Genomic DNA, 22,497 nt, shown 5'->3' with positions numbered 1-22,497 from the left:
TTATTTATTTACTGATGGCAGTTGATGACATCTAATACTTGAGTATGCGAGGATGGGGCATCACATGTGGAGCCACCTTTTATAGGGACCTATATTATCACGCATACGGACCTATATTATCACGTCGACGGTTGAGAAAGAGAGAGGAGAGAAAGAATGAGAGTGCAACGAAAAGAGAGTAGAATACTAAAAATTAAAAGAGAATTATACCTACGAGGTGTATCCAAGCAGGCCTTGTGACTGCGGGCACGGATTGCCTACTGACGGTGATAGTAGCCTGTTCTTAGCCACAACTGGCTGCTGGACTGTGCTCTAAAGGCCCTAGCTACCATGTTCAATGTGTTTTATCCACCCTCTCCATTTATTTTTCCAGATCATTTTAAAGCACGAGACTAAAAATGAAGTAGATCAAAATTTCGGGTAGACCATAATACAAAAACAGTGGTGATTGAACACCCACCACTAAAATCTTCACGAGGCAAGCTGATATTTGTGTATATCCTTTACTCGGGTCCTAGTGACTTAATTAATAGGTTGGACCGCAAATAAATATTACAGTGGGACAAGAAAGATTTTAATGTTGGGCCTTCAATTACCACTGTTGTCTTGTGGTATGGCCCACCTACGATTTTGATTTGTCTTGTTTTAAGGCTAATGCCTAAATAATGATACAAAATGAATGGTCGGCCTGGATAAAACGCGTACACTATCACAGGGCACATAGCCACATCGTCGGTAGGTAATCCGCATCCGATTGGGCTGCTCTTCTTTCTTTGACGTGGGTTGTGGTGGTCCATTTGGGAGGAGCTGTGCGTAGCCCTCTGGCATGGAGCTTGCTGTGACCCAAAGCTCCGTGGGGCCACTACAATGTCCCTGTGACGTCCATCAGTTTTGCTGCCTCAATTTAGGATGTGAGCCAAAATCACGGTGGATACAAAACTAAAGTGGGCCACACTAACAGGAAAAGTGGGATGAACATAGACCCCCACTGAAACCTTTCAATGGGAGTGCTCAAACCCTACTGTCTTCAACGGTGTTCCTTGAGTTTTGTTTCTTATTCATTGTTAGGTTCACACCCTAACAATTCATGTACGTGCCTCTGTACGCAACAACGTACCATAACCCAAGTGTGATGAAAGAGTTGAGCTACAAGGATCCAAAATGGGTCCCATCTCCCCATCAATCTTATAGTCCGTGCGATTGTGTCGCATCATCATTTATAGCATATATATAATTAAGGGAAGCGGATTGCACTACACCAAAATCGCCAAACTGGTACGGTTGGCAATTTGGTTCAAAAACGGCTTTAGGCCGTTCCCGATTTGAAACGGTATTTTCAACTGTACTGGAATAATTACTGTTGTACATTATTACTTTCACTTTTTTGTCAGTGTGTCTCTATTGAGTGTTGGATATTCTTATTTCTTAGTATTATAGCTTATTGTATTATTTTGAAACAGATGGACGGATTGGATTCTATTAGAACCCTCTAAGTGGACCCCACATGGCCCAAGGTCACATTTATGTAAATTTGCTATAGACTACTGGATTATTTTGATTGCCAAAACGCCCTAATCCCTCCAGAACACCCAAAACGCGAGCTCCCTCTACCTCTCCCGATCTCCCTCTCCCTCTCTTTTAATCTCCCTCTCCCGATCTCAACCATCTCTCTCGATCTCCCTCACCCGATCTCCCTTTCTGTCGATCTCCTTCTCCCTCTCCCTCTCTCAATCTCCCTCTCCCGATCTCAACCCTCTCTCTCGATCTCCCTCTCTTTTGATCTCAACCCTCTCTCTCGATCTCCCTCTCACTCTCCCTCCCTCTCTCGATCTCCCTCTCCCGGCAACATCCACCATCCCACGACAGTCCCCACACATGGAGTGCTTGTTGATCTGGATTGTAGAGTCTCATCCGCTGGATGTTGTTAGATTTATAAAGTTGAATTACATCAGGTTTTGAAGGTAAGTTATCACCCTGCATTCCATAACATATGCCAATGGATTGTGCACCGGCATTATAGTATAAGAAATCAAAGTCAAGATGCCTTCTGGTAAATGAGGACCGTTGATGGTCCATATGGTGATGAATTCTCTGATCAGAGATCCTCATTGTCCATATGTGGGCCATCAATGAGATTTTCACAACATATATGGACTATATGGATGAAGATGATCTTAGATCAATGAGGTTTTCACCTTATGGGCCGTTAATGGTAGGGGCGTGCTGAATGAATGGTCCGGATATGGTACCAGGGGGCAGAATGGATAAGCTTCTTTTGAATTTATTACCAAGAAAATCAACAATCGAAGCCTTTTATTTTATTTATTTATTATATACTAAGGTGAACTATGGTGGTATCAGGAAAATGTGGGGCTGAGTGATATGTTCAAGGAATCCAACCCATCTATGAGACACGTCACTTCAGATCACCAATATGATCCAAAATTAATGTGGCCACATCAAAGGAAATGAGCAGGAAGAGAACGCCCACCCTTGAATTTCACAGCGGCCCACCTCCATCATATGATAGCCTGAATTTTGGCCAGACCATTAGATGGATTGGATGAAGGATTTGAACAGTCAGATCGACCTTTACATGTCAACTCATAATTTAGCTAATTTGGCTTATAATGTCACTACTATGTCACAGAGCCTATTTTGGATGTATATTTTAAAACCTAATATGATCTGCTGCATATTTTATGAATGCACCTGCATCTGACTTTTCACTTTAGGTACTTTGCCTTTTGGTTTGCAGTACACCAATTCTTCTAGTCTTCATTGTTTCATAAGCAGCTTATGGTTGTGCCGTTTCTGCATGTCATGTTTTTGAGATTTGCTAGTTAACCTTGCAAGTGATAGCGTGTGGATCTAACCATAGAGCAATGAAGAAGCATATGATCCATAGTACCCATCAATCTGAAACAAGATGCACATGTTAGGAAATGCTTGTTGGTACTTCCTGAGATTCCTGAGAGCAAGGATTTTATTCTCTGTAGCCAGCCATGCAAAAGATTGAACTCCAAATAGTGTGAGGCTCTGGCAAAATCTAGCACAGCGAGTCTCGGCCCTATCACAAGAAAAAAATGGTCTGAGAGAACTCAATCCCAATTCCTTGCTTGTCAACTATCACTTTTCACATTTTAGTGTAAGAACATCCCACTATGAAGCTTTGTAAGCTGCTCATGCATGAGCATGGCTACAATTTGTAGTGGGATGCTTAGGGTGTATTGGGTTTTGCCAGAGAATATCAAAGAGTTGTTTGAGATAATGCCTACTAGTTGTGGCATAAAGGACCAAATCCTTTTTCAAGATGCCATGTGGGATGTTAACAAGTTAGCATATTAATCTTGCCAAGAGGTGTCCACGAGCTCTACTTGTACAGGGCATTCCCTGCCATTGCCTTCATGCATCCTTTCCTTTCAATGTAGTTATGCATCCAAAATTCCATACTGTGAAATCATCCATCTGCATGCATGATGCGTGCATTGGCATCCATGTCTGACATTGATATTCTGAAGAACATGACATAAGCACATAATGGATTATTGTTTCTTCTACTTCTGAAGGTCTCCTGTATTTCTGGTATCATTTTTATTTCTTTCCTTGTAATACATTATGTGACTTTTCAAAAAAAAATAAAATAAAAATTAATGCATTATATCAGGTCAGCTTATGAAACTTCAGCTTCCATGACTGCAGCTGCAACCCATGTAGCCAACCATATTATATAGTGCGTATACTTACCCTTTCAAAAAGATTATAGGCTAATTAGTAAGAGCAGTTCTATTTATTTTTATTTGATACTTGTTTGAGACTTGATATCACACAGATGGTTGGGAAGAGAATGCATTAACTGGTTGTGATACTTGTTTGAGACTTGATATCACACAGTTCTATTTATTTATAGTGTGCTTACTTACCCTTCAAAAAGAATATAGGCTAATTACTTACCCTTTCAAAAAGAATAAAGGCTAATCATGTTGTTTATCTATTGATCGTTTGGCCTGAAATATCAGATTGCTTGATGGGTTTTGATTTTGGTGTGCTGTTATTATGGTTTTTCTGTTTTTATTAATAGCTTTTGTTTTTATGATCTTTAATAAATTTGCAGATTATTGAATCTCTGATAAATGGGGTGGATTTATCTGAAGAGCAGGCAGAAGCTTCTCTTGATTTTTTACTGAGTGAAGCTAATGAAGTTTTGATCAGTGCTTTTCTTGTTCTTTTGAGAGCCAAAGGAGAGTCATTCGAAGAAGTGAGTGGAATTCCTTTCTATTCTTGGATTTGCAGCTCGTGATTTCGGTTTTATCCTCTCAGGCATAAAGAGGGCTTCCGAGTCTTACAAGACAGGAGAGATTAGTACAGACATTGTCCTGAATGTGTCCAATCTGATGAAGGATATTCGCATTTGCATGGTATCAAACGATGACTTCTCCGAGGTAAATGTTGTCACCAATTGCTTATGTTTTAAAGATATTGTGGCAAGTATACTCAACAGTTGATCTCAATTTTCATAAGCTACCAAATTAATTGACTTGGAATTCAGCTAGAGGGACTCAGTTTAGTTGATTCCGAGTATGAAATCAAATTGCATTTCTGTAGAATTTCTTATGCGTTGGTTGACTCGCCAATTTCTTCATCATGTTGTGGGTTTTTATGCCTGCTATCAGTATATGTTTGCAGGTTGTTATTGATCTTTTGTACTTGACGGCATTAGGTCGTAGAATCTATCTGTGATAAATCACTAGAACTAGTACATATCAATGCCCATGCCAGCACCATCTCTTAGAATTGTTCTTTGTTGCATGTTTGTGGTCACAGGAAGAATGTGAGGATCTACGTTACAGAATGAAAGAAGGCCATCTTAAAAGAATGGAAGAGAGCTGTTTCTGCTCACACCACTGCCGAGATCGAAAGTACTATCATCAAGGCTTCCTGGCTCATCTAGATCAGTATTAGAAAAAGTTCCTAACATGGACGCCTCCTGTCGTACATGTATTAAACTAATTGTATATACATTTACCATTAGCTCTAATATTAATCTAGTGGAAGAAAAGAGCTATTCAACAGGTTAAAAATTGCTATTTTGATGCAGGGAGCAGATAAAAGATCTTAAGCCTCTGAAATAGGGGATGCCCAATAAAGTTGAAGAGCGCCCTCGTTCTTCTTCTTTGTATCCTTTATAACTATAAACTGTTTTATTTCGAGTTGTATGGCTTCTTTGATATCTATTTTATCTAGCGATTGAGAATCCATTGAAGGTTTTTTCATTTATCCTTAAGTGCATTTTAGAAGTCCCACCGATGCAGGTTTGCAACCCCGAAGAGTGGGCTCTACTCCCTCCTATAGCTTTAATTTTAGATGCAACGACAGCTGATGTGTTTCAGTTGTATGATCACTACACCAAAATCGATTATTATTGCCAATACAATCTAGTTTCTATGAGATAGCATGATCACTCCCAATGGATGGTTCGCCACACAAAAAAGGATATGCCTGTCCATGAGCATGCACATGCACCTTGGTTAATACTAGTCTAATCTCTCATGTTTGTTTTTCATTGGAGATGTCCATAAATTTCCCAAATTGCACCACAGTTAAAGCAGGAAAAAAAAAACTAAAAGCTTGGCAAAGAAATGCCCTACAATTGCAATAATTCTCTACCGAAGGATTCCTAGCTTGGCCAGTTATGAACTTTGAGACTTGCTAAATCCAAATCCAATGCAAATCCATGTATTTAAAAAATTTATGGATTTAGAAAATTCATAATCTCATTTCTCTAATTCCAAACAGGTAAAGAAATGATGCAATGGTCTAGCATTATGTGGTGCTCTTGAACATGTGGAGAGTTTGATCAAACAATCTGGACAATCCATTTGATGTAGCCAACTCCAGTGGGGTGATTATAACCATTCAATTATAGCCACCTCCAGTGGGGTGATTATAACCATTCAATTATAGCCAACTCCAGTTATATAGCTGAAAAGGGCAGAGTCTGGAACTTTCTATTTCTATTTTTATGGGCAACTGTGGTTATGGGTTTTAGGACTGGTTTGTAGGCTGAAGGGAGCAGATTGAGGACATTTTTTGGACTGGGTTAGATCTGAAATGAATGGGCATGTTTGGTTGAAAATGAGCTGGTTTATAGGTTAAGCATGGGCAGATGAAGAGTGTTACTGGACAGGTTTAAGGACTGGACTGTGGAATTGAGCTTTGAGTGTTTGGTTGGATTTGGGTATTCTGGTGTTTTATATAAACCATGCCAAGATATTTAGGGATTAGATTTGATGATGGGATGTGCCTGATTATTTGTGTAAACAGGGGCTGTGTATGTGGATTTTAGGGACTGTTTTCAGGGCCTGTTGAGTGTGGACTGTTGGATTAGTTGTCAATTTGTAGGCTACCAATCAGACGTTTAAGATTGTTCTGTGGATGAGGTCTTTTTGGTCATGGCCCATCCACAATGGGTACAGTTGCTGAGTTGAAGAACATGTTTTGGCTAGGAAAGATGATTTGTAGATTTCATCTTTAGGGGTCATTTGGCTGCATGGGAAAGATGATTTGTAGAATTCATCTTTAGGGTTCGTTTGGCTGCATGGGACAGATGATTTGTAGAATTCATCTTCATAAATTAGGTTGTTTCTCATGATTCATGGAAATGCCTGGAAACACTCCCTGGAAAGGCCCTCCGGCAAGAATTCATCTTCATAAATATTGCTGCTGATGGCTTGCTATAAGACTTTAACTAGTTTTTTTTTTTTTTTTTTGAAAGATTTTGTGGTGGATTTTGAACTCTTCACAAAACCTATGAAGAGTCCCTTATATTACAGCTAGAAGACCCAAAGGATCAGAGCCTTCCAAGCAAATGTAAGGCTTATATTGCTACAATTATTCTTATTCATAATTCTCAAGGGATCATACAGAATCAGCAAAAGCATATGGTGTGATATTTGCAAATGGCATTGATTTTACATAGTCATGAACTGATTGTTTTAATCCATTTCCTCTGTTTTTGTATTTTTATTTTTTATTTTTGTTCCTCTTCATGTCAGGATTATTCCATTTTCTATCCCTTTAATTACTAATGCATGATTTGGGTTTTCTTTTTAATGTGTAAGATTTTCTTTTGAGTTCCTTATTCAATTATTCTGCTTAATATGTTTTGTTTTTCTATTTTTTTTTTTTTGGAAATACAATTAATTTTAATCTGGGAATTATAGCAAATGGACCAATAAAACCTGCAAGTAATTTAAGGGATTTGTGTCTTTGTGGCAATCAGTCCATTGTAACGCTTCCTGCAGTAAGATTCATGGCACAAGAGTCAACTTCATCTGTCAATTTCCTGTTTTATTTTTTCCTTATTTATTTATTTTTTCTACAGGTACTCCTATGAACATTTCTATGTGATGAATCACCTGGCAGGTTGGCATATGCCTGCAAAAATCAGGAGAAAGCCACGTGTCAAATTCTTTTTGTAAAGTGGTGGATCACTTGGTGGGTTGGCATATGCCTGCTGTAATGGTTTGTGGAGCAAGCATGCCTTTGTGGCTTGCAAAACTTCTCTCAGATCAAGGAAAGAGAACCTTTGCTTGCTATCAGAATGGACTTCCACAATTATTATTATTATTATTTATTTATTTTGGTTTCTCCCTAACAATGACCATGATATCGCTGTTTTTTCTATTCAAAATATGTATGTTTTTTTTTTTTTTTTTTTTTTTTTTTTTAAATGTCCCTTTTGTCATTCAGAATTACTGATTGACCACCATGCATGCGATAGTGTGTTGGCTATGGTTCTTTTATTTTGCACAAAAAGCTTCTGTCTATTATTGCAGTGTCCTCAATTTCAGCTTTGCATATATCAGCTAACTTAGTCACCCTGATCATCTCTGCACAGCTATACTGCAAGCGAGCTAGACATACGTTAGGATAAAACTCCTGAAGAGCGCGCTCTTCTTGTAGAATCTAGAAGGGAGTTCTGCTTTCCATATTCTATTTTACATCTTAGGGAGAGCCTTCTTAAGGGTTTTTAAATTTTTTTTTTTCTTTTTTTCTTTAGTAAAAACCTCCGAAGGATGTATTCTGGTTAATTTGCTAATTTGCTTTTGTGGAATTCTTTTGCTATGTTTTTATTATTTTGAAATTCAAATGCTCTCTCTCTCTCTCTCTCTCTCTCTCTCTCTCTCTCTCTCACACACACACACACACACACACACACACACACACACACACACACACACATTTGCATTTTTGGATATTAGCATGCATTGATGTTTTTCTAGATTTTTTCCTGCTCAGCAATCTTATCCAATTGTACAAGTAGCGATGGGCATGGCATTGTTCTTCTTGATTTGTAGATGAGGGGTTATGGACATAAATCATCTTTTATTGAAAGTAATTCTCTTTCAGGTAAGGGACCTTTCTTGTTTCAAAGTTTGTCGATGTTTGCTTATGTCATGACTTTGGAAATGCCTTGTATAAATTAGCTTATGTTTTTCTTTGGATTAATCTTTCTTTTGATGGAATGCAATAAATTTCTATTAATTTATTTTCCCTCACCCTAAATTTTGTGTTTATCAGGGTTTCAAATTGTTCTTAAAATTCCATCCTAAAATCTGACCGTTGGCAACATTAATAAGCATTCAAAACCATTTCTAAAATTGTGCCCAAAATGTGACTGTTGGCACCAGAACGGTTTAAAACCGTTACTAAAATTTTGGTACCCAAAACGGTTCTGAACTGTTCCTGATTTTCTGCGATGCCTCATTTAGGAACAGTATGAAACCGTTCCTGAAGCATTTAGGAACGGTTTAAAACCGTTCCTAAATGACGATTTTGGTGTAGTGTTGGCTGGTCTACCACACACCAGCTATATAGCTGGTGTAGGTACGTGTTGGTGAGAAGACATAGCGTTGATGCTCCTCGAGCTCTGGGTTGTACTACCGGTTTAAAGGAGATTAAAATTAAGTGAGCCCACAATGATGTATTTATTATATCCACTTCTCCAGATATTTTAGATTACTAAAAAATAAATAAAATTCATATCCAAAAATCAATGGATCACACTACAAATAGCAGCGGAGATAATAATTTTCACCGTTAAAAATTTCTTATGGCCCACCGTAACATTTATTTTCCATCCAATCTACTCGTAAGGTGACAAAGACCTGGATGAAGAGGAAAAATAAATTTTATATTGATCCAAAACTTATGTGAACCCCAAAAGGTTTTCAATGGCAGACGATTCTATCCCCGACCGCGTTTTGCAGTGTGGTCTAATTGATAATTAAATATGTCTTATTTTTCGTCTCAAGCATTACAACGAGCTCAAAAAATGGATGGATGGTTTGGATATAAGACATACCTCATGATGGGCCCCACATAACTTGTTGACATCAATACACCATGTATATAACTTGTGTGTAGTACACCAGCCAATCGGCTTTCATATTGAGGTAGACGATGTTGTGGACAATTACATTACATCAAGCGAAAAATCTCTGCTATTGGACAAGTAGGGGATCCGGATTCTCGATCTTGTCTCATTGGAAGCGGATTAGCTAGTGTACCACAATGATGTATTTACCAAGTCTACAATGTTCATCCATTTGGGGAGATTATTTTAGATTTCTATCTCAAAAGTGAGTAATTTCCAAGGTTCATGTTTACCACATTTCAGATGACAGTGGTATAAAACATTGGTAGGGCCCACCATGGCGCCCACTATAATGCTTGCTTTCCATCCAATCTGTTCACAAGGTTACACAGAGACCTGGATGAAAAGAAAAAAAATAAGTATCTTATTGATCCAAAATTTCGATGATCATAAAAAGGGTTTCAATGGCAGGTGTTCAATCCCCCCACTATTTTTTACTGTGTGGTCCACTGGATTTTTGTATCTATCTTATTTTTAGGCTCATGCCTTACGATGAGCCAACCAAGTAGACAGATGGTTTGGACTTAACTCATACCGCATGATGAGACCCAAAGAACTTGGTGATGTCAACACACCATCCACATCAGTGGTGTGTGATACCCATCAATCCCCTTTCGGAAGCGGATTGCCGGGTGTACCACACACCTGCAGTATAGTTGGTGTATTGACATTAGCAAGTTCTGTGGGTCCCATCACAAGGTATATGTTATATCCAAACCATCCATTCATTTTGCGAGCTCTTTTTAAGGTTTGAGCTAAAAAAATAAGATAGATTTAAAGATCAAGTGGACCACACTACAAAAAGCAGTGGGGGATTGAAAGTCTACCATTGAAACCCATTTGGAGGTCACGAATTTTCAAATCAATATGAAATTTGTTTTTCCTCTTCATCTATGTATTTGTGACCTTATTAATAGATTGGATGGAAAATAAATGTTATGGTGGGCCCTATGAATTTTTTAACGAGGAAAATCATTATCTGCATAGCTATAGTTGGTGTGGTCCATTTGAGCTTTGGATATGATGCATTTTTTGTCTAATATTCTAAATGATCTGGAAAAGTGGATGACCGGTATGGATATAATAAATACATCATTGTAGGACCCATGTAACTTTGATCTACTTTGAACCGTTCAGACAACTCGGAGCTAGAGGAGCATTGCGCTAGTCTTCGCTCGACACGTATCTACACCAACTATATAGCTGGTGTGTGGTACACCAGTCAATCCGCTTCCTCAGCTTCCTATCCATTAACGTCCACGTGTCATGGTCCCCCAGTGAAATCATGTGAACCGATTCTCATTCGATCATCAAAAGATAAAAATTCAGCACATGTATAACACGATTTAATTTAAAAACCTCTCTCTCTCTCTCTGCCTATATTCAAATGCCTGTAAATACACAATGCCAATCTTATTCAACTCAACTAATTCCAGGTTTGAAAAAACGAGGATTTGTGCCTTGATTTTCCTCACCTTGGCTTCCTTGCTGGGAGCCTTTGTAGCGCAATGTGGGGACCAGGTTGATGGAGCCTTATACCCTAGTGGCCTTTGCTGCAGTGAGTATGGTTGGTGTGGCACCACCGACGCATACTCCGGTGAAGGCAGAGCCAATGTGTTGTTAAAGGATGTCTCCAATCTTAGAGTCCGCGATGCCTGACCAGTCAAGAGATTGACTCGACTACTCAAAAGTTATGTAGACTGCGCGTGGATTGCGTAAATTTGAAGCAGTTTCTGAACTATTCCAAAGTCGGTGCATAGGTGGGGTTTCCTAAACTATAAATAGGGGGTCCCTAGGGCCTTTCTAAAGTATCGTAAGGCTTCCTAAAGGTATTCCAAGGGTTTCTAAAAGGGTTATAGGATTATCAAAGGCTGTAGCAAGGGTGAGATTTAAGCTTGTTTGAATCGGGTAAGTCTTTTCTCTTTATAATTTTTATTTTCATAGTGAAGATCTGTCGCTTTGTACTGTAGTTTTTTCCCGAAAGGGTTTTCCATGTTAAATCTTTGTGTTCTCTTGTGATTGCTTTGTACTCTTGGATTGTTATCCTAGATCCATATCTGTGTGATTCCGCGGACCAAATCCCAACAAGTGATATCAGAGCTATCATTGGGGCATAGATTTGAATCTGCAGGATTAACAATAATGAGAAGTACTAGGTATGATATTGAGAAGTACTTAGGCAAAAATAACTTTGAGTTATGGAAGATCAAGATGATCAGTTCATTAACCAAGCAAGGCGAGGATGATGCTTTTGAGGTGAAAAAGTCTACTATGACTGATGATGAATGAAATACCCTTGATAAGAAGGCCTTATCCTCAATCCATTTATGTCACACGGATGAGGTTTTTTATAATGTTTTGAAGAAGAAAACTACAGCTAGTTTATGGGCGAAGTTAGAGGATTTATATGCAAAAAAAAAAAAAAAAATCTCTGAAAATCGTCTATACTTGAAGCGGTAGTGGTATAACTTTAAGATAACAAACGGTGGACATGTGAAGGCTTACATCAACAACTTAAATAAATTAGTTTGCAAATTGCTGGATATGGATAAAGTGATTAAAGATGAAGAATAGGCATATATGTTGTTGAATTCTCTTCCGGCATCATATGAGTTATTTAAGGACACAATGTGCACCATAAATAAAACCCTGAGCGTTGATGTCGTTATCTCAGCCCTTCAAACGAAGGTTATGAGAAAGCTAAATGACAATATAGGGACATCTTCTGATGCACTAATTACGAAATGCAGGAATTTTGAGCGCGATACAGGATCATCAAGACCTAGATACAAATCCAAGTGTAAGGGTAAAAGAAAACTAAAGTGTTGGAACTATGTGATGTCTGGACACATGAAGAATAATTATACCAATCTTAAAACGAAGAAAGAAAATTCAGCAGCTTCTTCCAAGGAGGCCAATGTTATCACATATGATGAAGAGATAAGTGGCGGTGATGTATTGTCTATGTCTAAGATTGGACACTTGCACGCCAATCATGAAATGAGTAAATCCTCGACACAGGAGCGTCATATCATATGACTCCTCATCGGAATTGGTTCACCAGTTATAGAAAATACGATGGTGGACAGGTCTTTATAGGCAATGACAATGTCGGTAATGTTGTGCCTATTGGTATGGTGAGCATCAAGATGTTTGATGGGATGGAGCGTACCTTGACTGATGTCAAGCACGTTGCACTTGAGGTTATAGGGTGCAAGTTCACTAGTATTCATGGTGCCCTTAAAGTTTCAAAAAGGGCACTCGTGGTTATGAGAGCACAAAGACATAGTAACTTTTACAGGTTGATCGAGAGCACTTTAGCAGGTGGAGCGGTAACAACTATTGTAGATTCCACATCTTTATGTATGTGGCATGCTCGTCTGGGCCACATGAGAAAGCGGAGCATGAAGGAACCATCTGGTTGTTATTTGATTTCAGCTTTAAAAAAGTTTTGATTTAGATATATGCGAGCAATGTATATATAGTAAACAATCTAAATCATCTTTTAAAACTAGAAAACATGTACATAAGGGAGTACTTGATTATGTGCACTCTGACATCTAGGGACCATCGACAGAGATTTCTATTGGGGAGTCGTCATGGTTTATTTCATTCATTGACAACTACTCTAGAAAAGTTTGGATTTACTTCATGAAACGTAAATCCGAAGTTTTCACCATATCAAACAATGGAAAAAAATTGTGAAAAAATATTTAGGTGAAAAATAAAGGTTTTAAGGATTGGCAATGGTGGGAAATTTACTTCTACTAAATTTAATGAATATTTTAAAGATAAAGGGATCATTAGGCACAACATAGTGCACCACATGCATGAACAAAATGGTATAGCTAAGCAAATGAATCGGACTCTCTTGGAGATGACTTGATGTATGTTAAGTAATGCTGTATTGGGAAAGGACTTATGGACTGAGGTCGTTAACACGGTTTGCTATTTGGTGAACCAGTCTCCTTCAATAGCAATTGAATGTAAAATTTCAAAGGAAGTATGGAGTGGTCATAAGGTCGACTACTTAGATTTGTACATATTTGGTTGCAAAGCTTACTCTCATGTACCGTCAGTTGAGAGAGATAAGCTAGACCATAGAGCCAAAAAGTACATTTTTGTTGGTTATGGTGTTGGTGTGAAAGGTTATAGCTTATTTGACAAGGTCACATGCAAGGTCATCACTAGCTGTGACGTCAGATTCGATGAAAGTTCTTTATTCCACGAGAATGATCAAGAAGAGCAAGAGGAACTAGAAAGTTTGATCGTAGACGTCAAGATTGACACAAATGATACTCGGACAGAGATAGATGTGAAGACAGAGGTACAAGATCAGATGAAATAGTCACCCATGAGAAGAAACCTACTGCGTGATCGGAGGTTATCGACAAGATATAGGGACGACTCTTTATTGCGTATGCCCTCATTACAGATGAGGGGGACCCGTCTACTATTCAGGAGGCTCTCAATGAGCCTAATATAGAAAAGTGGAAGGCGGTTATGAACGATAGGATGGACTTGTTATATAAAAATCACAAATGTGATCTGGTGAAGCTTCTAGTGGGCCGAAAAATGATCGAATGAAAGTTGTTATTTAAAAGAAAACAGGATAGATACAAATCTAGATTGGTAGTGAAGGGTTATGCTCAGAGAGAAAGAATTAACTTCATAGAGATATTCACGCCGGTGGTTAAGCAGATGTCTATCAGATTTGTTTTGACGTTGGTTGTCTAATACGATCTCGAGTTGGAACAAATGGATGTCAAGATTGCATTCCTTCATGAAGTGTTGAAAGAACAGATCTACATGAAGCAATCAGAGGGTTATGAAATTAAAGGGATAAAAAATTTTATAGGTTAATGTGGTCGTTGCACTGCCTGAAACAATCGCCCAGGCAGTGATATAAAAAATTTGATTCTTTCATGGTGAGCCAGAAATTTACTCGGAGTGAATACGATCATTGTGTATATTATAAAACACTTAGTGAAGGTAGATTCATTATCCTAGTATTGTATGTTGATAATATGTTGATCGCCAATCATGAATGTTTGAAATCAATGTACTAAAGTCTTAGTTATCAGGGACATTCAAGATGAAAGATTTGGGGGCTACAAAGAGAGTTTTCGGCATAGATATTCATAGAGATGGGAAGAAGAGCAGGCTTTGGTTATCACAGACAGAATACCTTGAAAATATATTGATCAAGTATGGAATGGACCAGGCAAAGCCGGTGAGTATTCGACATGCGGATCACTTCAAGCTTTCCTCAGAAAAATGTCCTAAATCAAATGAGGAAAAGAAGGTTATGTCTCATGTGCCTTATTCGAATGTAGTTGGCAGTTTAATGAATGTGATTATCTGTATAAGACCAGATATTTCACAGGAAGTCGTTGTTGTGAGCAGATACATGTTAAACCTCGGCAAGCGACATTTGGAAGCGGTGAAATTGCTACTTTGATACATTCAAGGTACAAAAGACTACGTCTTAACTTTTGAGAAGACATGGGCAAAGTTATTAGGGTATGTGGATTTAGACTACGCAGGCAGCATGGATTCGAGGAAGTTACTTCTGGATACTCATTTGTACTAGCGGGTGGAGTGATTAGTTGGATGTCGAAGCTTCAGTCCATAGTGGCTCTTTCCACGATCGAAGTAAAATATATGGCAGTGACAAAAGTGTTTAATAAAGGTGTTTAGATAAGAAACATGATAAATCAGTTGAGACTTCAGCAGGAGGCCATGCCGGTTAATTGTGGTAGTGAGAGCGCTATCAATTTGGCTAAAAAATTTATTTATCACTCACGTACTAAATACATTAATGTTCATCACCATTTTATCTGACAGGTACTTGAAGAAAGAGGCGTAACACTGAAGAAGATTCACACCAGCATGAATCAATCAGACATGCTCTCTAAGGTTGTTCTTACAAAGAAGTTTAAGTTCTGTGCAATTTCTCTAGACTTGACGATGACATAAAAGAAGGACGAAGTGTACACGAGAAGTGATGATTGAAGCTATGATGTGATACAGAGATAAGAGAAGAGGGCAAGAAGATGCACGTTTGAAGATTAAAAACATGGTGGAGATTATTGTTAAGACGTCTCTAATCTTCGAATCCGTGATACTCGACCAGTTAAAGATTGAAGACATGGTCGAAGGTTACGAAGACTGCGTAAATTTGAGGCAGTTTCCGAATTATTCTAAAGTCGGTGCGTAAGTGGGGTTTCCTAAACTATAAATAGAGGTCCTTATGGCATTTCTAAAGTATTTTAAGGCTTCTTAGAGGTATTCTAAGGGCTTCTAAAAGGGTCATAGGGTTATCAAATGGTGTAGTAAGGGTGAGATTCAAGCTTGTTTGAATTAGATAAGTCTTTTCTCTTTGTAATTTCTATTTTCATAGTGAAGATCTGACACTCTGTGCCGTGGTTTTTTCCCAAAATGAATTTTCACGATAAATCTTTGTGTTCTCTTATGATTGCTTGGTGCTCTTGGATTGCTATCCTAGATCCATATTTGTGTGATTCCGCACACCAAATCCCAACACAATCTCCGACAGCACTAACCCCTATACCTCCACCACCTCCAACTATTCCAACTCCTCTACCCCCTCCAGGCAGTGGCGGGAACCTTAGCTCCCTCATCCCTCGAGTCTCTCATCCCTCAAGTCTCTCTATGAACAGATGCTTAAGCACCGAAACGTTGTGGCATGTCTAGCCAGAGGCTTTTATACTTACTACGCTTTCATATCTGCCGCAAATACCTTCCCTGAGTTTGCGGCGGTTGGTGATACGGAGACACACAAAAGGGAGATCGTGGCTTTCTTAGCACAAACCTCCCATTAAACAACAGGTAGATTTAATAACCGGTCATTTATCCCTATTTGTTCTTCAAATGAATGCAGAATTGTGAGTACTAATTGATTGATTGTTACGTATACAGGGGATGGGACAGTGCACCAGGTGGACCGTATGCTTGGGTGTATTGCTTTGTTAGGGAAATTGATGAACTGATGGTTACTGTGTCCAAAATGTTCAATGGCCATGCTTTCCCGGTCAGAGTTACCATGGTCGAGGACCCATCCAACTTTTATAGTGAGCATATCCTCCGTGTTTACGCTTCAATCGTTTTTTTCATTCATTCTTTCATTATTATTATTATTATTATTATTATTATTATTTTTTTGTTTTTTTGTTTTTTTGTTTTTTTGTTTTTTTTAAGCGGACTGAACCACATGTCTGTTTGTCCTGCGCGGATTAGGTGTTACACTTACAGTGGGGCCCACCGTGAAGATGTGTTGAATATCCACACCGTCCATCTATTTTTTCAGTCTATTTTAAGAAGTGGTTCCAAAAATTAAGCAGATCCAAATCTCAGGTTGACCACACCATAAGAAACAGTGGTGATTGAACACTCACTGTTAAAAACTTTTGAGGGCTCGCCGTTAGCAGATCCCTAACGTTTATTTTACATCCAACCCGTTGATAAGGTCAACCAGACCTGAATGAAGGGAAAATACAAGGATCAGTTTGATTTGGATCTGCTTAAGTTTCAGAATAACGTCTTAAAATGAGGTTTCAAAAAAAAACAAAAAAAACGGATGGGCTGAGTGGATATACAAAACATTCATCAACGTGGGCCCCACACGGTAAGGTAGTATCTACCAAGCTATTATCGGGTTACGCCAAATCCGCTGCCGTGTTTGTCGCCTACTTAACCTGCCAGCAGCGAGTGGCTACTGTTGGGTGTTTTGTGGGCCCGCCCTCATGTATTTGTTGTATCTACATTGTCAATCCATTTCTTTATATCATTTCATTGCATGAACCAAAAATCACGCAGATTCAAATCTCAGGTGGACTACACATGAAAACAGTGGTAATTGAATGCACACCGTTAAAAACTCCCTGAGGATACAAAAGTTTTGGATTAAGTTGTGTTTTCCCTTCATCCAGATTTTTGTTACATAATCAACACGAATCAACTGGTAGGATAGCAAATAAACATGACAGTGGGATCAGAAAGTTCTTAATGATGTTAGTTCAATCATCACTGTTTTGGTGTGGTGTGGTCCACCTGAGATTTGGATGTTCTCATTATTTTTTATTATAATCTAAAATGGTCTGGAAAAATGAATGAAAACACATACATTATGGTTGGGCCCATAGAGCACCAACCAGTAGACCCTCGCTGACTTGAGTGGACACATTTTGGTCGTGCCAGATTTTCTTTCTCCGCTACACATTTCACACGGATATTACTAATTGGGCATTCAAACCCTAATTTCAACCGACGTGGATTGCATACTGACATATGCCCCACCATGATTACGTGTTTTATCCACCCACTTCATCCATTTTTCCATATCATTTCAGGGCATCTGCCTGAAAACTGATGTAGATCCAAATTTCAGGTGTCGCACACCACAGGAACAATGGTGATTAAACGCTCACCGTTAAAAATTTCCCTGGGCTACAAAAGTTCTGGACCCGGCTAATATTTGTGTATTCCCTTCATTCAAATCCTTGTGACTTAATCAACAGTTGGATGCAAATAAAAATTATAGTGCGCCTTTAGTGGGTATTTAATCACCACTGATTTCCTCTGGTGTGGTGCACCTGATACTTGAATCTGCTTTATCTTTCAGCCCATGCTCTGAAATAATGATCCAAACTGGATGGACAACATGGATAAAACATATATAATTGTGGGGCCCACAAAGCAGCCTCTAGTCAGCAATGTCCCCTTTGATAGAATAATCATGCAATCCACATACACTTTAAGTAGGATTAAAGCTTGCCCGGAAGGAAGGATTAGGTGGCATTGAATTTAAAGAATTAGCACCATTATTATGCAATAATTACCTTTCTAGAAATATTATCATTGGAATCAAATTCTTCCTTTGAGAAAAATATTATTTCATATGAAACTAACATTTGGTGGACACTGAAATTATAATCAACGGACCAAAATTCAAAATTGATGCTGGTCACCAATATTCTTACGCAACTCAAATGTCATATGTAAAAGGGTACATATGAATTAATGGTGGAATAAATCACATGCATCAACCTGGGGCGCACAGATACAGTGGATTTCGGTTTTCACCTGAAATTCTATTTCGGTTTTCACCTGAAATCCTATTATATCTTCTATTAGAACCATCAGTTCCAAATACCAAATGAAATTTACATGGAACCAAATGCAAATACATACTACCTGGTCCCACTAAACCCACGTTCCAAACTTGCCTTCATTAGAGTTGTATCCTGGTTTAGTTATTTATTTCTTTAAACACACATGAGAAAAATAGGGGTGAAGCGATTCTGTATTGATATTAAACAAGGTTGTAAATATCAGTTCGGACCCATGAATCAGATTATCTCAGAATTGCATTTCCACCAGACAAAAAGTTTTGGTGCTGCATTAGTTGTTGATGCAAATCTAGCTGCCATTATCATGAATGGTTTATTTTTTAAACTCACACATGCGCCACCATTTTCTTTTAGAGAGCGCTAATTACCTTCCTCTATAGGCATGCCATTTTTAGACCTCCAGATTTTGGACCACACGTGTGGCACATCTAAGCGGTTGATTTGTTTTCAACCTAATTTTGTTATGATTTGGCTATCCTAGCCATTCAATAAAGGAGCCTTTCCTCACTTGATGGGAGCTATTGCTGATTTTTATTTATTCATGATATGTAACACAAATTAAAAGGTTAGAATTGTCCAAACTTCTCTCTTTATTTTATTTTATTTTATTTATATTTTTTTAAAATCATTGCCCGCTCACTACTTCCAAATACAAAAAAGTAACGGTTTTGATCATGGCCCGTTGATCCAAGATTTACTAAGGTAATCTAATATCTGATGTCCCAGCAACTACAACTATGGACCGGCTGAAAAAGCCCTTGGCTATGACCTCCTCAGCAACCTGGATCAGGTCGCCACTGACCCAGTCATTTCATTCGAAACTGCGTTCTGGTTTTGGATGACCCCACAATCCCCAAAAACCGTCTTGCCGTGATGTAATCACGAATGCATGGACGCTTTCAGCTTCTGACATAGCTGCGGGTCGGGTCCCAGGATACGGCGTCATCACCAACATAATCAATGGAGGACTCGAATGCGGGCATGGCTATGACAGCAAGGTGAACAACCGAATTGGGTTCTACATGCATTTCTGCGACTTAATGGGATTGAGCTATAGCGACCACCTCGACTGCTACAGCCAAAGCTCGTTCGGCAATGCAACGGAGAACTATAGCTATTTTTTTTTCAAAAAGAATTCATATTTTATATCATCAAAAGGAGTATGGATTTACAACCAAAAGCTAAAAGAATAACCCTGAAGCCAAAAAGGAGGGCCGTCCTTGCACAACAGCACAAACTGTACATCAAAAGGAAAAACGAGGGATGGGAAGGATAACTGGCGGTAAAAATAGTTCCAAGCCCAACCTTATCTAGGAAAATGAGGCCGCTAATCTCCCTGGGAATGGAACGAAAATGCTCATGAATGATTAATGCCTGGGACCCGCTTCCTTCTTTTGCAAAGACATCAGCCGGACCATTACCTTCATGAAAAATGTGATTGAAGTAAAATAATATGAAATTCTTCAATGCTAGTATCAAGTCTACCCAAGGCTTCCATTTCCACGGGCAGCTTATTTCTCCCAGTAGAATGACTTTAGCCAACTTTGAATCCGTCTCGACGATTACCGTTTCCATGCCTTTTTGTAAGCAAATCACCATACCATCATGAATAGCGTGCAATTCCGTGAGGTTATTTGATCCAAAACTATAACCCGCAAAGAAAGCGAAAACAAGTGATCCATCATCATTCCTGCATATACTGCCACCGCCAGAGTTGCCTGGGTTTCCCCTCGCAGATCCATCTACATTTAATTTTACACAACCCGCGGTTGGATGCATCCATTTGATCACTGCGGAAGCTGATCTAGGAAGCTCGGGAGAAGGAGTTAATGAAGGCGCTGTGTTCGGAAATTGAGGGCTGAGTTAGCGGCTGAAAGTTATTGATAGTTTGGGAGGCCCACCAATTGATCCGACCAATAGAATTTCAGGTGTTCATCGACTTTTCACCGAAGGTTGCTTCATTCCTAGCTTTCCACAATTCCCAGAGAATAAGCAGGGGAAGGGTGAATTTGATATGAATTGGGGCGGAACCTGGTTCTTCAGCACTCCTCCAATGAAGGATTCTAGTAAGCACCAAAATTGTGGAGGAGGTGGATACACCACAAAGCCTTTCGAAATGCTTCTAGATTTTGATCGCCTGTTGGCCCTCTAGGAACAGGTGATTGATTGTCTCCTCCAATACCCTTTGCTTGGACTCTGCTATTATGAGACTCAACTCGAGTTCGCATGTATGCATGTGTGTGTGTGAGTATGCAATCCATCCATCTTGATCCCACGGTCCTACCGGTCGAATTCCAGTAACCCGTGACCCTTGGATAGTGTTTGCGGTCATCCATAAGCCCAGTCGTGAAGATCGAAAAGAGTTGAGACCTATGCCATTGTGACCGTATCGTTGCCGCGGTTCCAACGACGCGTCTTGTGCATCCATCTGATGTGTAGATCATAAGTTGGGTGCATTTCATTTTCTAAGCCCTTGATCATGATCATGTAGACCACCTAGGGGTGGTGTGCATGGATTTCTAGGTAGGTCCCATTTCTTGAAACTATTTCCAACACACACTACACTATTTCCAATACACACCACACATACACACTACCTAGGCCCTAGCCCTACACCACCCATCTCTAAAACACCACACACTAACCTAAAAAGCCTACTAACCCTGTAACATTGTTTCTAACTCCCTATTGCCATGATTTCTCTTCTCTATCCAAGGTAAGAAACTCATGATTACTTAGCTTAAAAGAGATTTTTCTCTCTTTCTCTCTCATTTCTCTCTCTCTTCTCTTCTTCCATAGCAAACTTCCTCCAAAAATCTCTAAATTCTCCAGCCCCTTCTCCTCCTTTTTCCCCTTAATCCATCTATTGAAAACCCATCTCATCCATCTATCTTGCTTCCTTGGAGCATTTGGAACTTGGTGATCCAAGTTTTGGTGAAGATATTTAGGTGGGTGCTTCTTTATTCTATGCAATCTCCTTTCTATAGTGTAGATCTTCTTCTTCTTTCATTCAAAAAGTGTAAGACCCACCAATCAATAGCGAAGATCCTACACAATTCCTTGGATGTGACCAAATGATCCATCTTCTGCATGCATGTCCTATGCATGGGGTTTCCTCTTGATTGACCCCATCATGGAGAGTTCTCCACATTCCATAATATGATGGGTCATCTAGACCCTTGCATCATGGTTAGGATGGTATCTCATCCATTCATCTCAAGTGTAGATCATGCATGATGAAGATATATGGTGAAATATAGATGGAAATGCAATGTATGGGTGTGATTATGTTGGGGAAGGCTGACAGAGCCTTCTCCCAATGGCCGGAATATTTTTATTTCTCTTCTTCTACCTTTCTTATGATTGCTAATGATGTGTGTGGTCCACTTAGTGGGCCTGGATAGTCCAGAAAAGTTCAGCTAGGGTGGGACATTCATACCCACCTACATTATGGTTAGGTGTCCCATTTGCTGACCTTTATTGATGCATGCAAGTGTGGTAACCTTGGGATTTTTTTTTGAATATTTGTGGGGCCCACTAGGGAGGGCCATAGCACCTAGTTCTTGGAGTATTTCCCTTTTTATTTAACTAATATAATTAATTTTATCCAAGTACATGTTGTTGTCCAGAATTTTCTGGACAGTTTCTGGTTGATTTTGGACCAGATTTTGGGACTGTTTGGGGGACTATTCATAACCACCAAATATACTTTTCTGAAAGGTGGGGATCTCATCTTGGTGTCTCCCAAATTTCAGCTCCAGTTAACATTCATTGGGGTCCCAAAGGTGTGGTCCAAGTGAGGTGGACAGTCTGGATTTTTCTGCACTGTTCCAGCAGCAATCCACCCTGGACAGGTTAGAATTCTAAAATTTATTAAAATAGTTTTGGTAAAAATTATAAAAAATT

At 39.1% G+C, this 22,497-nt stretch overlaps 1 long non-coding RNA gene and 1 pseudogene across 1 annotated transcript; one reads left to right on the top strand and one right to left on the bottom strand.

Annotated features, from left to right (window-relative positions):
• Positions 1-5,807: 5,807 nt before the first annotated feature.
• LOC131228673 (uncharacterized) lies at positions 5,808-6,359 on the bottom strand. Its single transcript, XR_009163050.1, has 2 exons — positions 5,931-6,359; positions 5,808-5,892 (listed from the first exon to the last, which is right to left on the bottom strand). It is a non-coding gene; the product is annotated as an uncharacterized LOC131228673 (long non-coding RNA).
• A 4,484-nt stretch (positions 6,360-10,843) lies between these two features.
• On the top strand, positions 10,844-19,784 carry LOC131225208 (endochitinase-like; annotated as a pseudogene).
• Positions 19,785-22,497: the final 2,713 nt, after the last annotated feature.

This window comes from Magnolia sinica, chromosome 2, assembly GCF_029962835.1.
Source record: "Magnolia sinica isolate HGM2019 chromosome 2, MsV1, whole genome shotgun sequence".
Lineage (NCBI taxonomy): Eukaryota > Viridiplantae > Streptophyta > Magnoliopsida > Magnoliales > Magnoliaceae > Magnolia > Magnolia sinica.
Note: the sequence above shows the minus strand (reverse complement) of the source record. Positions and strands in the feature narration are given on the sequence as shown.